Source organism: Peromyscus eremicus, chromosome 14, assembly GCF_949786415.1.
Source record: "Peromyscus eremicus chromosome 14, PerEre_H2_v1, whole genome shotgun sequence".
NCBI classification, from domain to species: domain Eukaryota; kingdom Metazoa; phylum Chordata; class Mammalia; order Rodentia; family Cricetidae; genus Peromyscus; species Peromyscus eremicus.
Genome location: NC_081430.1, coordinates 27,095,346 through 27,108,569, shown reverse-complemented (window position 1 = coordinate 27,108,569; position 13,224 = coordinate 27,095,346). Strand labels below are relative to the sequence as shown.

Here is a 13,224-nt window from a genome sequence, read left to right as displayed (position 1 = left end):
TGGTTTGGAATGTTAGTCAATTTAGTCAGTATTTGAGGTGAATGGGTTTTTATTGTTGCCCTAGTAATTTTCAGTGCACAGCACACTTGAAATTCCTCCAGTGTTGGCCTGGACTGCCACTATGTACTTAGTGTGAGGTCTGGAATGCTGAAGAAATTTTTCCTCAGTTTCCCAGCCCCTCCCTCAGATTCTAGCAGGTTCTCCAGGACAACAGAGCAGGAGTTTGTTTTCATGTTTTTGCTCCTCCCACAACAGTAATGGATGTTATCAGGTGCTGGGTGAAAGCTTACTGATGGGGAATAGGAAAGGGGCCCATCAGCGCTCTGGCTTGCATCACAGTCTGAAGCAGGTGCTACACATCTGTCCTTGAGTGACAAATAGTCTCTCCTCTTCAGAGCAGGGTCCAGGACACACATGGCCTCCCTGCCCCTCCCTAAACTCTATTAGCTGTGAGACTCATGTATTTACACTTGTTGTTGGGAGCTAGGATGTGTTCTGTGTTTCCTCGTTTCTTGAGTCCGTGGCATATCTTTATCAGCTTTGGAAATTTTCTAGGTAGTATCACTTCATGTACAGAGGCTAGCTCAGATTTTTCTGAACGCCGACTCCAACCACACACAATAATAACCACACACAGTAAACTTTCTATCACACCCCACATGGGTTTGATGTTTCATAGATTTTTTTCCATTCTCTTTCTTCTCTTTGACTGACTGGCACCAGTGGCCTCTCTCTCAGTTCCCGAGGCCACTTTTCAACTGGTTCTAATCTGGACTGAAACTGTCTGTTGAAGTCTCTGCTTCCTCGTTATTATTATCTGACACAGGCTCCAGCTGGCCTCAAACTCACGTTCCTTTTGTCTCCACTTCTCAAATGCCGAGATGAAGGGTGTCCACCACGATGTCTAAGGCCAGACATAGTAGATCTCCTGGAGCTGACGTTACAAGCAGGTGTCCGACACCAAACGTGGGGCTAGGAACCGAATTCAAGTCTTCTGCAAGAGCTGTACACGCGCTCTCAAGTGTTGATCCATCTCTCTAGCCCTGAGATACAGAGAGTTTTGAGGTGAGATCTAGGGTATCACTGGCTGGCCTCAAATTCTCCATGTGCCTGAGAATGATTCTCAACTCCTAATCCTCCTGCTTACATCTCCCAAGTGCTGGTATTTGAATCAAACCCAGGGTCTCGGGCACAGTAGACAAGTACTGTACCTACTGGGCTACATTCTCAGACTTTGGTTCCCCCCCCCCCCCGTTTTTTTTTTTTTTTGAGTTCTAAGGTATCCAGAAAAGTCTGCGTCTGATAATTACAATATCTGTATCTATTTTTGTATCTCTTATTTTCTCTTGACTTTTAGCAATTTATTTCCTGGCATTCTTGGATATTTTTAGTTGAATGAAAAATATTGACTGTGGAAAAACAGTAGATTTTAGGGGATGTTGTCTAAAGAGATTTAAATTTGCTGTGAATGAGTTTGAGACACTTACCTTGCAGTTAAGGCTGGCCTAGTTATAATTAATTTAGCCTTCCTCGCGGAGCATAGCTACTCCAAGATCTAAATAAATGCTGCATTTCTCTTTGACAAGACTTTCAATTTTCATCTCCTTTGCCTCATGGGGCTAGCAGCAACTTTCTTAGCCTTTTCTTTCTTGGTGTTTGTTTCTCTGAGCTTTGTGACGCATCTTAACTTCTCAGGGACAGCCAGGGGTCTAGAAAGAAAATGATACAGGAAACATTGGTAACCCTCTATAATACTTTTAGTGTTTCCCCCCATGCTATAGCTGCTGGATTTAATCCAGAACTCCGTTTTCATTAGGCCCAGCCTAGAGATGGCTTCATACTAAAGAACGGTACACAACTCAATCCTTAACTCAGCAAATACCCCAGTGGGCGATCGCAGCCGAGGACTCACCCCCGTGTGTCTTTGGACTCTCTTGGGAACTCCTTGTCCCAGACGCTTCAGGTTTTGTTGTATTCTACTCTGTGTGGTGTCTGAGTTTTACAGCCATTCTTGGAGGCTGAGTCACGCTGAGTCTGCAAATGTGTTACCACCAGACACAAAAAGCAGCTCTATGTTCTATCTCAAGGCACCAAGTCTTGGCTGTTTCTATGAAGTCCTTTTAACAACTTTGTATTCAAGCTTAAAATGCACTTTTAAAAAATCCATATTTTATGTATTTGTATATATTCAAGGTCACAGTTATGATAATATTTTATGTTTCTGTAAACTTTGGTTAATTATTTATTAAAGACCATCTGGCAATATATTGTTATGCTAGAGGAGTTTAAGATCCTGGTACTGTTTAATCTGGTATATTTGTGTTCCCTAAAGGACACGTATTAATATCATCATGTGAGGAAACACTCACACGTACAATGCAGCTCACTGCACAGTTGAAGTCTACAGTTTAGACAATGTTAAAAATGCAGGATCTCCAAAGATCATAGGAGCTCACGGAGGTTGAGGCAGCATCCACAGGTTTGTACCAGGTCCTCTACATATATGTTATGGCTTCCAGCTCAGTGTTTTCATGAGATTTCTGAGTGTTTAAATGAAGGGGGTCTCTGGTTCTTGTGACGTCTCTTGGGCTCTTTCCTTTTTGTGTTTGTTTGTTTGTCTTGTCCAACTCCAATGTGATCATTTTTCTTTTATCATATTATATTATATTCCCACAGAAGCCTGTCTGTCTTCTGATGAGAGACAGAAAGGGAGTGGAGCTGGAGGGAGGGGAGGTGGGGAGGAACTGGGAGGAGAAGAGGGAAAACTGTAATCAGGAGATGTTATGTGAGAAAAAAAAAATCTGTCTTCAATAAAAGGTTAAAAAAAAAGGAGACATCTCACAGATAGGAAAAAGTTAGATAAATACGCATTTGAGTCAAATTAGGATAGTAGATGAAAGTGGATGGGAAATAACCTAGATATGATATGGTATCAGAACTCCTCTGCAAATGAGTTTTAGAGAGCTGGAGTGATTATGGCAAACCGCTGTTGAGAGTGAAAAAACAGAACATTCTAGAGGTGAGATAGGATGTTTTTTAATTAATTCTATGTATTTATTTTGTATATATATGCGTGTGATTGTGCGCACACCATAGTACATGCGTGGATATCAGGAGTCTATTCTCTCTTTCCACCATGTGAGTTCCAGGAATTTAACCAAGTTATCAGGGCTGGTGACAAGCACCCTTGCTCACTGAGCCATCTCACCGGCCAGAGAGACGTTTTAAGATGAAGATTGCTGGCAAATATTAAGACATCACTGGAAGATTAGAGAAGATGTGGAAGTACGCTGGTGTTAAACTTTTCCTGTGTCTCCCGAGAGAGAAGATGGAGAAGCAGTGTGTAACAGGATTCTGTGTTTAAAGGTGACACTTGTAGCGGGGACTGAAAACTGAAGCCACTGGAGCTTAGCGGATCATTTTGAGGAGGAAGCTGCCGTACAGCCAGCCACCAGGTACTAGGGGCGCTTGGTGAGAGAGACTGTGAAACTCCAAGACGTGAAAAGGAGGAAAGCAGAACTGGGAAACAAAGGCATGTATAATGCAAAGGTGCAGCTATAACCCTTCTTCCGGGGATAAGCTCCTGCTGAAAGGATTCGTGTCACTGACGTTGTGTAAATGGAAAGCAATTATTCACTAACACCCAGGAGCAAAAGAGGAAGCATGGCTACCATCGGCGTGCAATTGTACTATGCAATATGAAATTCCTTATTAAATCTTCTCAGAACAGTTAGAAAGTAATTTCCCCGGGAAAATTGTCTCTATCCACTGTCTCAATTTCTACCCTCACCTCTTGGCTCACTGCATCTGGCTTTTGTCTGTCATTTCAGCAGGAATCATTCCGATGAAAGTTACCAAGGACTCCTCAATTGAAACCCCGCAGGATCTCAGCTTGAACACCAGCTCCTTGGGGAAGCCTTCCTTACGCTCAGAGCACAGTAAGATCCCATCTCACTTGTTCTGCAAAGACTTTCTGAACCCATCACTATTATGGTACCCATCCCACTGCCCGACAACTATTTACCAGCTATTACTCATTCAGGGCTGGATGGGATGAGGAGAGACGCTGTCTTATTTAACTTTGTATCGCTAGCATCAGGTGTGCTACTGACTTAATTATTATCCATTGGTAATATGCAGGTGGTGATCTGAATGAGGCTGGCCCCCATAGGCTCATATATTTGAATAGTTGGTCCCCAGTTGGTGGAAGTGTTTGGAAAGGATTAGGAGGTGTGGCCTTGTTGGAGGAGGTGCGTCACTGGGGCTGGGCTTTGAAGTTTCCAAAGACTCATATGATGCCTAGTGCTTTCTCTCTACTTCCTACTCTTGGATCAAGATGCAGTTCTCAGCTTTTCATGCCACCTTGCCTTTGCTCTGCCACCATGGACTTCAACCGTCTGAAACCATAAATCCAATTAAATACTTTCTTTTATAGGCTGCCTTGGTCATGGTGTTCTGCCAAAACAATAGATGTAACTAAGAAAATTTCCCTATTATCTCTTTCTTTTAATCCTTTCTGTAAGAAATACTTACACAAAAAATAAAAATTTTCTAAATATAACAAAAACAAAAGCTGTTCAAAATATGAACAGAATAGACATTTCCTCCAAGAACATCCTTTTTTCTTATACTGTATATGAATTATTTTGTAACTATCAAATGATTAATATATCGGTTAAGTCCTAGATGCTTTAAGGTTGGTTTTCTTGTCTTTTAGTTTCTCCCATCACCACAGTTCAGCAACCAACTTCTTTGTTTTTTAAGGGGGGGGGTTTCTTTTTCAAGACATGTTCTCACTATGTAATCCTGGTTGTCCCAGAACTTACTATGTAGACCAGGATGGCCTCTACCTCATAGAGGTCAGCTTGGCTCTGCTTTATCAGTGCTGGGGTTAAAGGCAGGTGTACACCACTATGCCCAGCTCCAAACTTCTTATGATTCTATCGTATTGTGTTCTTATTAGCTAAACACTATGTTTGATTTTGTTATTTTATGTGACTCCTCAGAAGTTAAGAAACATATAAGTAGCAATTAAAATAAATACCTCATACAAATATTTTTGCTTATAGTTTTACCTAATGTGGCTTTATTTAGCAATGCCCCTTGTGATCAGTAAGTAGTCTGGCATATTCTAACTGGTTTGTACATCTTTGCATACTGGGAGCTCAACAGGTGAGGACAACTTATCTACATTTTTCTGAACACACTCGTATGTACTTTTATTTCTTTTTCTATTGTGCTGTGATTGGATTCAGGGCTCTGTGCATGCGGGAGATTACTTTGCCACTGAACTCTACACCCTATACTCTGGATCTTAGTTTTTATTTGCCTGTTTCGTAACTACAGTTTTGCAAACACTGTAGCATTTACTGATGTGATGCTCATGGCATTTGGAATCACCTTTGCTTCTTTCTGTCTCATTTATTTCTCTATTTCAGCAATTGCCAAACTGTTTTCTTCTCACATCTACGAAGCCCGTCCTTCATCCCTCCAGTGTTGTTTGATATTTATCTTTTCACCCTCCGTTTATAAACCCAGGACCTTGTATATGCTAGGCAAGCACTCTGCCAGGGAGATACTTCCTCAACTCTTAATTTCTTTCTTGAGACAGGGATTTGCTAAGTAGCCCAGGCTGCCCTTGAGCTAATAATCCTCCTGTTTGGGCTGCTAGAGCTGTGGTTATAGGTATGCTCCATCCTAGCTGGCTTATTCTAATAGTTGTGTTACCACAAAATGCTTTTAATACCATTTATTACTGAAACATTACTGAATGATATAATATAGATAAGCATCTACATATGCTGTAAAGACAGTCAACTGAAATTATTCTTAGAAAGATTTTGGAGCAGTGAGGCAATAAAAGATATAAAGGCATTCCTTCTGAAGAAAGTTTGTTAATCATGGTCTTTTTTTCCTTGTTCTCCCTCTTCCTTCTTGATCCAGCTGGGATCTCCCACTCCCCTAAGCTCTCTAGCTCTCTTTCCCTCGACCCTTGCCCTTCATTACCCCCCTCACATCCTGGGAATGGGGGGTAGGCTGGGGGAAGAGCGGGGGTGGGTGGGTGGAGGAGGGAGGACAGGGGAATCCATGGCTGATATGTAAAATTAAATTAAATTATAAAATAAATTAAAAAAAGAAAGTTTGTAGCCACGCGGCGGTGGCGCTCACCTTTAATCCCAGCACTCGGGAGGCAGAGCCAGGCGGATCTCTGTGAGTTCGAGGCCAACCTGATCTACAGAGTGAGATCCAGGACAGGCATCAAAACTACACAGAGAAACCTTGTCTTGAAAAAAACCAAAAAAAAAAAAAAAAAAAGAAGAAGAAGAAAGTTTGTATTAAATACATAACCAATGCCATGCAAAGTTGAAGAAAACCAGTGACTCAGAGTCTAAGAGGTAAAAGTATACAAATTGTTAACTTATTGTTCCATGTGAATAAATAATTTCCATGAAGAAACCTGTTCTATATTGTGAATTTAAATAACAACAACAGTATATAATCAATCACTGACAAGTAGTAGAGATAGTCTTCAATGATAGACATATAAAGAGTTGATTGGGGTGGGCACAAACCAATAGCTTGGCCAATCTCTGATTCTTCCCTGCCTCAGTTTCCTCATTGTGCTTCCTAGCAGCTAGCAGAGAACGAAGCAAAGATGTTTGACATATCCAGGTAACAGAAGATGAAAATGATGAGTCCCATGAAATATCATCAAAGACCATGGAACAGTATTGCTGTCCACTGTTGCAGCCCCATTTCCAGGGCATGTGGCCTGCACTACAGGAATCCAGTGTCTCAGTGTATGAATGGTCCCTGGCTGGTGGAAGGAGATCTGCATCCTCCGATGTTGGCTGGGGAAATCTGCTCTAGATTGTCAACTACCCAGAAGATAACGAAAGAGAAATGGAGAATAAAGGTGTTTCTTCAGCAGCGAAAGTAGAAGTAACCAGAAAACATCTGATTTAATAGTGCCAGATCTCCCATGGATAACAACCAAATAGGATCTTATAGACCATTGTAGGTGCTTTGGAGACGATCCTATGGTGCAGGACTAGGGAGATCTTAAAACTGGAAGGGTTTGACTTTGTTCAGTTTGTGAAATATGAAACCCAACTGAAAGCAATGCCATCAGGACATTTGCTAGAGAGCCAATGGTGTGACTGAAAGCCCAGATGAGCCCCTGAGAAGCAGAAAGTTGTTTGTTGGACGTTATTCAGAAGACATAGTGGCCAAAGGCCTTCAACAGTTCTCCTGTCAGCATGGGAAAATCGTAGATGTCTGTTGTTGTTTCCAAACCACTCAGGGCTTTGGCTTTTGCTGTGTTTACAAATGATAAGGTTGCCCAGTCTCTTTGTAGAGAGGATTTGATCGTTAAAGGAATCAGTGTGCAGATATTCAACGCTGAACCTAAGCATAATAGCAATAGACAGAAAGAAGTGGAAGACTGGGTGGAAATCCAGGAGGCTTTGGGAAATCAGGGTGGGTTTGGTAACACTAGAAGGGGTGGAGCTGGCTTGGGAAATAGCCAGGGTGGTAGTACAGGTGGAGAGATGAACTTTGGAATCCTTATCATTAATCCATTAAACCAAATTAATGGTGGTTGCAGCCCTGGAGGTACTGCAGAGCAGTTGGGGTATGATAGGCATTTTTAGCTTGCCAGCAGAACCAGTCAGACTCAAAGCCAGGGCAGCACACTGATGGAGCCAAATCAGGGTTTGGGTTCTGGAAACAACTCCTACAGTGGTTATAATTGCGAGGCTCCTTTTGGTTGGGGACAGCATCAACTGCAGGGTCAGGCAGTGGTTTCAGTGGAGTTTTGGCTCAAACATGGATTCTACATCCTCTGCCTGGGGAATGTAGGCAGTGGGCTTTGGTTGGTTGGTAAGTTGGCTGGTTGGTTAGAAATGGTGAGAATTAAATTTTTCTAAGCCTGTGATAAGTATACTGTAAAATAATCTGTGCTAAACATTTTCCAATTTGCTTCTTCAGTGTGGAGTATATTCAGCAGCATTTTTGACATTTTTCTTCAGAAAAAGGGGGAAAGCTGAAGGAATTTTGTAAGTTTCCTTACACAGGGAGCTAGAAGATTGAGCGGCTGAAAATGAACCGCTGTCTGCCTGACTGGAACAGATCCGATGCTTACAGCAGCCCTCGGGTTTCCCCTCGAGGCTCTGTCATGGGACTTGGGAACTCCTTGCCGGTTTGGAGTAGGAAGCATTGCTTAGAACTGGATTCTCTCCTCTTTATTTTAATTTGAACCCATCCTACGGATTTTCCTCTTGGGAATCTCTCCTTTTGGGAGATAAAGGTGTCACAGTGATCAGTTCTACTAGCCTTGTTTAACTCATACCTTCTTTCATATACTAATATACAGTATAAAGACTTCATTTAATTTCCGCAGTCCCTCTCATTTCAAATGTTTGTGGAAGAAGCACTTCATTGAGAGTCGTGCTGTAAATACTCTGCCAGATAGCTCCTTCTGTCTACATGCCTCCTCACCAAAGAATCCATCATCACACAGCACAGGCTGTGTCTTCAATGGTGGTATTCCACTACTCTTTTTGAAAAACAAAATATTTATTTATTCTTCTCTCATATATTACATCCTTCCTGAAGTTCCCTGTCCCTCCTCTCTCCCCTAACTCCTTCCCCCACCTCTCCGCCCCCCATCCACTGGTCCTCTACTTCCCTTCAGAAAAGAGCAGGCCTCTCAGGGATAGCAACCAAACATGGCGTAACAAGATACAATAAGACTAGGCACATGCCCTCACATCAAGGCTGGATGAGACAACACAGTAGGAGGAAAAGGGTCTCAAAAGCAGGCAAAAGAGTCAGAGACAGCTCCCACTCCCATTGTTAGGAGTTCCACAAGAACACCAAGCTACCCAACCATAACATATATGCATAAGACCTAGGATGGAACCATGCAGGCTCCATGATTGTTGTTCCAGTCTCTGTGAGCACCTGTGAGACCTGGTTAATTGGTTCCGTGATCCACTACTCTATTTAATGGAGTCACGTCAACGCTATGAACACAAGGCTGTGATATGGAATGTGGAGGCTGTTCGAACTTTCGAAAGCTGCTCTGGGATTGACAGTGGTGCCCAGGCATGGAAGGCTAGCATGAGCAAGCAAAGGAAAGAGCGCATGCAGAAACTTGACGATGCAAAAGATATATGTGCATGTTTGAGTGACAAGCACACCAACATATTTGACGGGATGTGTTTGTCACTCAGGCCTGTGGCTTTGGTGAAGGAGAGTGCAGAGAGCAATCACAGCAGATAACGTACAGATGTTTTTTGGCGTCAAAGGACATCCACATCTGTTGGAAGATTTTGAATTTTGTTCTTAGAAAACCCACTTTAGTTGCATGTGTTAAATGAAATGATCCTTGTACCCTTTCCCCCTTGCCCCCACACCCTGGCAACTGCTGTCAATGCCGTGTGGTGTGTGTTCTCCATCACTGATCCGGACGTGTGGAAACATGAACTGAAGCTGATGGGCCGGGGACATGAAATAAGCTCCAGCTCGACTTTACAGGAGAACTTGGAAGCAGAGTTCGCCACCAGTGAGCTCAGGTTGTCTCAGAAGAGGGTGGGAGTGTTCATGGCTGTTAGCTGTGCATACGAATGCTGTTTGCTGCAGTCCTCGGTCCTGGGCTTGTATGCTTTTCATAAGATCGGTCATTGTTGGATATTCTTAAACTGGTTTTAATAAAGAAAACTGGCTGGAGCTGAGCTATGGTGGCCTTGGGTGGGGAACAATGATACTCTGATTTGGTATTACTTGGATCGTTACACATTTTCTAAATGTATTAGGCACACATTCTATTTTTAACTTTCTCTCCTTTCCAAATTAAAAAAAAATGACTACCAAACTAATTTCAGCATTACCATTTAAATGAAATATATGATAATAAGGCATCTGGTCAAATGAATTTATAGATGTTTTGTTCATATTTTTTGCTAAGAAAATTTTATATTAATAACACTGAAGATAGCTATTTTGACAGGGACATAATATACACATACTTAAAGTCATTTATTTTTTCTAGAATAAATGACTGTCTAAACTTACATTAGAATTTGGTTTGTGATTTTTCTTTAGTATAACAAAAGTCAAGGAAGGAAAATGATTTGGATGCTTGCAGGCTTAGTGGTAGATGTTAGCAATATTAAGGAAACTGATCATTAACCTAAGCAGTATTTGTTGAAACCGAAATAGTTTCCTTACCATTTCTAAACAACTACGGAGGGTCAGCAGAGATGGAGCTTTTGATTTTGGAGGATGGTTGTGGTATCCTACGATGCCAGAGGCATGGGAAGCCCTATAAAGGCTTTGCAAACAGTGAGGACGCAATAGCTGGCCTTTCAAACTGCACCTCTCTCTGCTTTCACTGTTAAAAAAGCTCTGTGCCTTCTAATATAATTGTTTACATTAAATTTTCTCTTCTTTTAACAAAAGTACGAACTATGCATGTATTACAATATTTGCCAGCATTTTGGAAAAGATAAACATTTTGGCAAAATAAGGGCATTCTTAAATTCTTTTCCCCCTCTTCTCTTGGCTGTGCTGAGAATCAAACCAAGGGCATGCAAATGCTAGGAAAGCACTCTGCCACCGACCTGTGCCCCCCACTCCTAAAACAGCCTTCATAGCATACCTTAAAATAACAAAATAAACAACAAAGGTGAATGAAGTGTTCAAGCATTTGTGCAACTTCAAGAACTTCACAATCAGTACTACATAAAATGACTGACTTTTAAAGGGCAATTTTCACAATTATCTTAACTTCTTTTTTAAGGATAAACTTTAAACTCAGAGAAAGCAGTGTGGTTTGGTATTGGGAGAGTTTGAAAAAAAAGAAAACCCACAAAGCAAAAGTAGCTGCATTTAGATAAGGGAGAGAAGTGTGGGACACGGAAACAATACACCAAAGTGCTTTTCTTTCACAGATCTTGGTTCAAATTAAGGTTAAATTCCAGAGGATGTGTTTTCCCCATGTGGAGCCTTAAAGGACATGCCTTTGTTTCCACCTTCCCAGAGACGATATATGCTAACACAAACAAGGCATTTCATAATAAATTTAACTTTTATAGAGTGACTAATGCCTTGTGAAGGTAAGTCAGACTCTCAGTCACCTGTGCTTAATCTGGGCCGAAGAAATGATGCCAAGGGCGCGCTGACAAACTCTTCCTTAGGGAAGAGTGACAGCAAGCTGCCAGGGAGCAGTGAGACGCTTGGGTTTGAGCCTTTTTGGAATGCTTCTCCCTCACAGCGAGCACAGTTTAGCATTTATGTACTTTGGAAGGACAAAGAGGTTAGGTGAGCCTGCCAAAGTCTGAACCTGTTTCTGGGAACCGGTTACTAGGTCAACTGTTATAAATTTAAGAGAAACTGAAAAGCAGTGATGGATACTGGAAACGGGGCCCACAAATGGCTGTGTGGAGCCTTCACACTGTTTCCACCAGATCCCAGGTGAGACGACAGGAAGCCAGGGTCTCTCTCTAGCTCCAGCCAGCCGGGTGTGGGTAGGGGCTTGAGCGGGGCATGAGATAGTGTGGAAAAAGAAAACCTTTTCCTGCTAGGAATAGTCCACTGTTAACAGAAATAGAAATCTTTAGAATTTTGTTTGGGGGTCTTCCTGTAACAATAACTTATTAATCTGTTACCTTCTCAAAGAAACACAAATCATGTATATATGTGAATAGTGCCTTTCCTTTTTCTTTCCTTTTTATCACATTATTATTCATTAACCAGAGGCATAATTCCTAAGTCTCCCATCTAGAAAAAAACAAGGTAATTTCACTCATTAAACATACACATCTTTTTTCCATCTATAAAACCTGTCAACTTCAATTGAAGGGGTCAAAATTAGTCTTACGGCAACTGGAGAGAAAGGTGAAATAGCATATTGTATCAAACATATGTGAGTATACATTATGTAATATTTAACTTGTTTTTTAAAGTTATAAATTCATCTTTGACAGGAGACTTAGGACATTTATTTAAAACTTAAATAAAGTAAAATGGGAGCTTTTTCACTCATGAAAAAAGAGAAGTTATCAACATAGAATAGACATATCATAGAATCAATACAAACTTGACTTTAGGTTGTATTTTTTTTAAAAAAAAACTTCTGAAATACCTCTTTAGTTTTCAATCATTAACAAAGATTCTAGGGGGAATTAAGTTATTCCAGGTTATTCCACGGTACTTATTCCTTAGTGTGCCCAATTCCTTCTTGGGCTCTGGGTTAAATAAAAAGCTTCGATGATCGCCTTCATCTTGTTATGTCAGCCACCGACTGGTAGAAGAGAACTTTGCTGACTCCGAATGCCAAACAATAAGAATGCAGTTTCTCAGCTCAAGCTGTGTCACATCAAGTTTCAAAAATTAATTAGCTTTTCGGAAAAAAAAACACCACAAGGGGGCAGGTGAACCCAGGCTAGCTCCTAGGTAAGAGGGTCCCAGTATCAAAGAACTTTGGTCAAAGGAGGTGGGGGATAGAATACACTGAAAATTAGAAAGAACTCTAAAGACATATTTCTTCATGAACATAGGCATTAGATTTCACACATGTAAAACTTTATTTAAAATTTACCCAACGACATTACTTACAATATATCAAGAATACAAATGAAAGAGACCAAAGCATCATAAAATTGTCACACATAGAAAGGGCTTACTATGTATAAGAAGGCCATTTGGCTACCTGAAGAAAACAATTACATGAGAAAAAATGCACTTCAAGGCAACCTTAATATTGAACAATTCCATAAAGCAAAAGTAAAAATTTAAGAACTGTAACACTATTTCCCCATCTGATTATTAAGGATTTAATTTCAGGCAATTTAAGAAAGATAAAAACTTCTGATGACAAAGGTTATTTAGAGTCTGTTTTGATTTTCATTTAGAAGTTAACATTAGCCTACCAATAGAAGGCAAAAATTGCCTCCTTGAAAGTAAGTCTCTTCTATAAATATTTTTAAGTTCACACAAGATATCACCCATGAAAACCTGAATGATAATATTGTCTACAGCCAACCCATGTACACACCTTCTATGTAAAACATCCAGAATTAATACCATTTGGCAAATGTGGAAATTACTGTCAGCCTTCCTTTACTATCTCTAAGACAATGTATTCAATTACATGATACAGATCATAGACACTATTTTCTTTACAACAATTAACAAAATGAAATGCAGAGATTGGAACAG

General features: G+C 40.8%; 1 pseudogene; it reads left to right on the top strand.

The window, feature by feature from the left end:
- The first annotated feature begins 6,663 nt into the window (after window positions 1–6,663).
- LOC131924577 (TAR DNA-binding protein 43-like) lies at window positions 6,664–7,860 on the top strand (annotated as a pseudogene).
- Window positions 7,861–13,224: the final 5,364 nt, after the last annotated feature.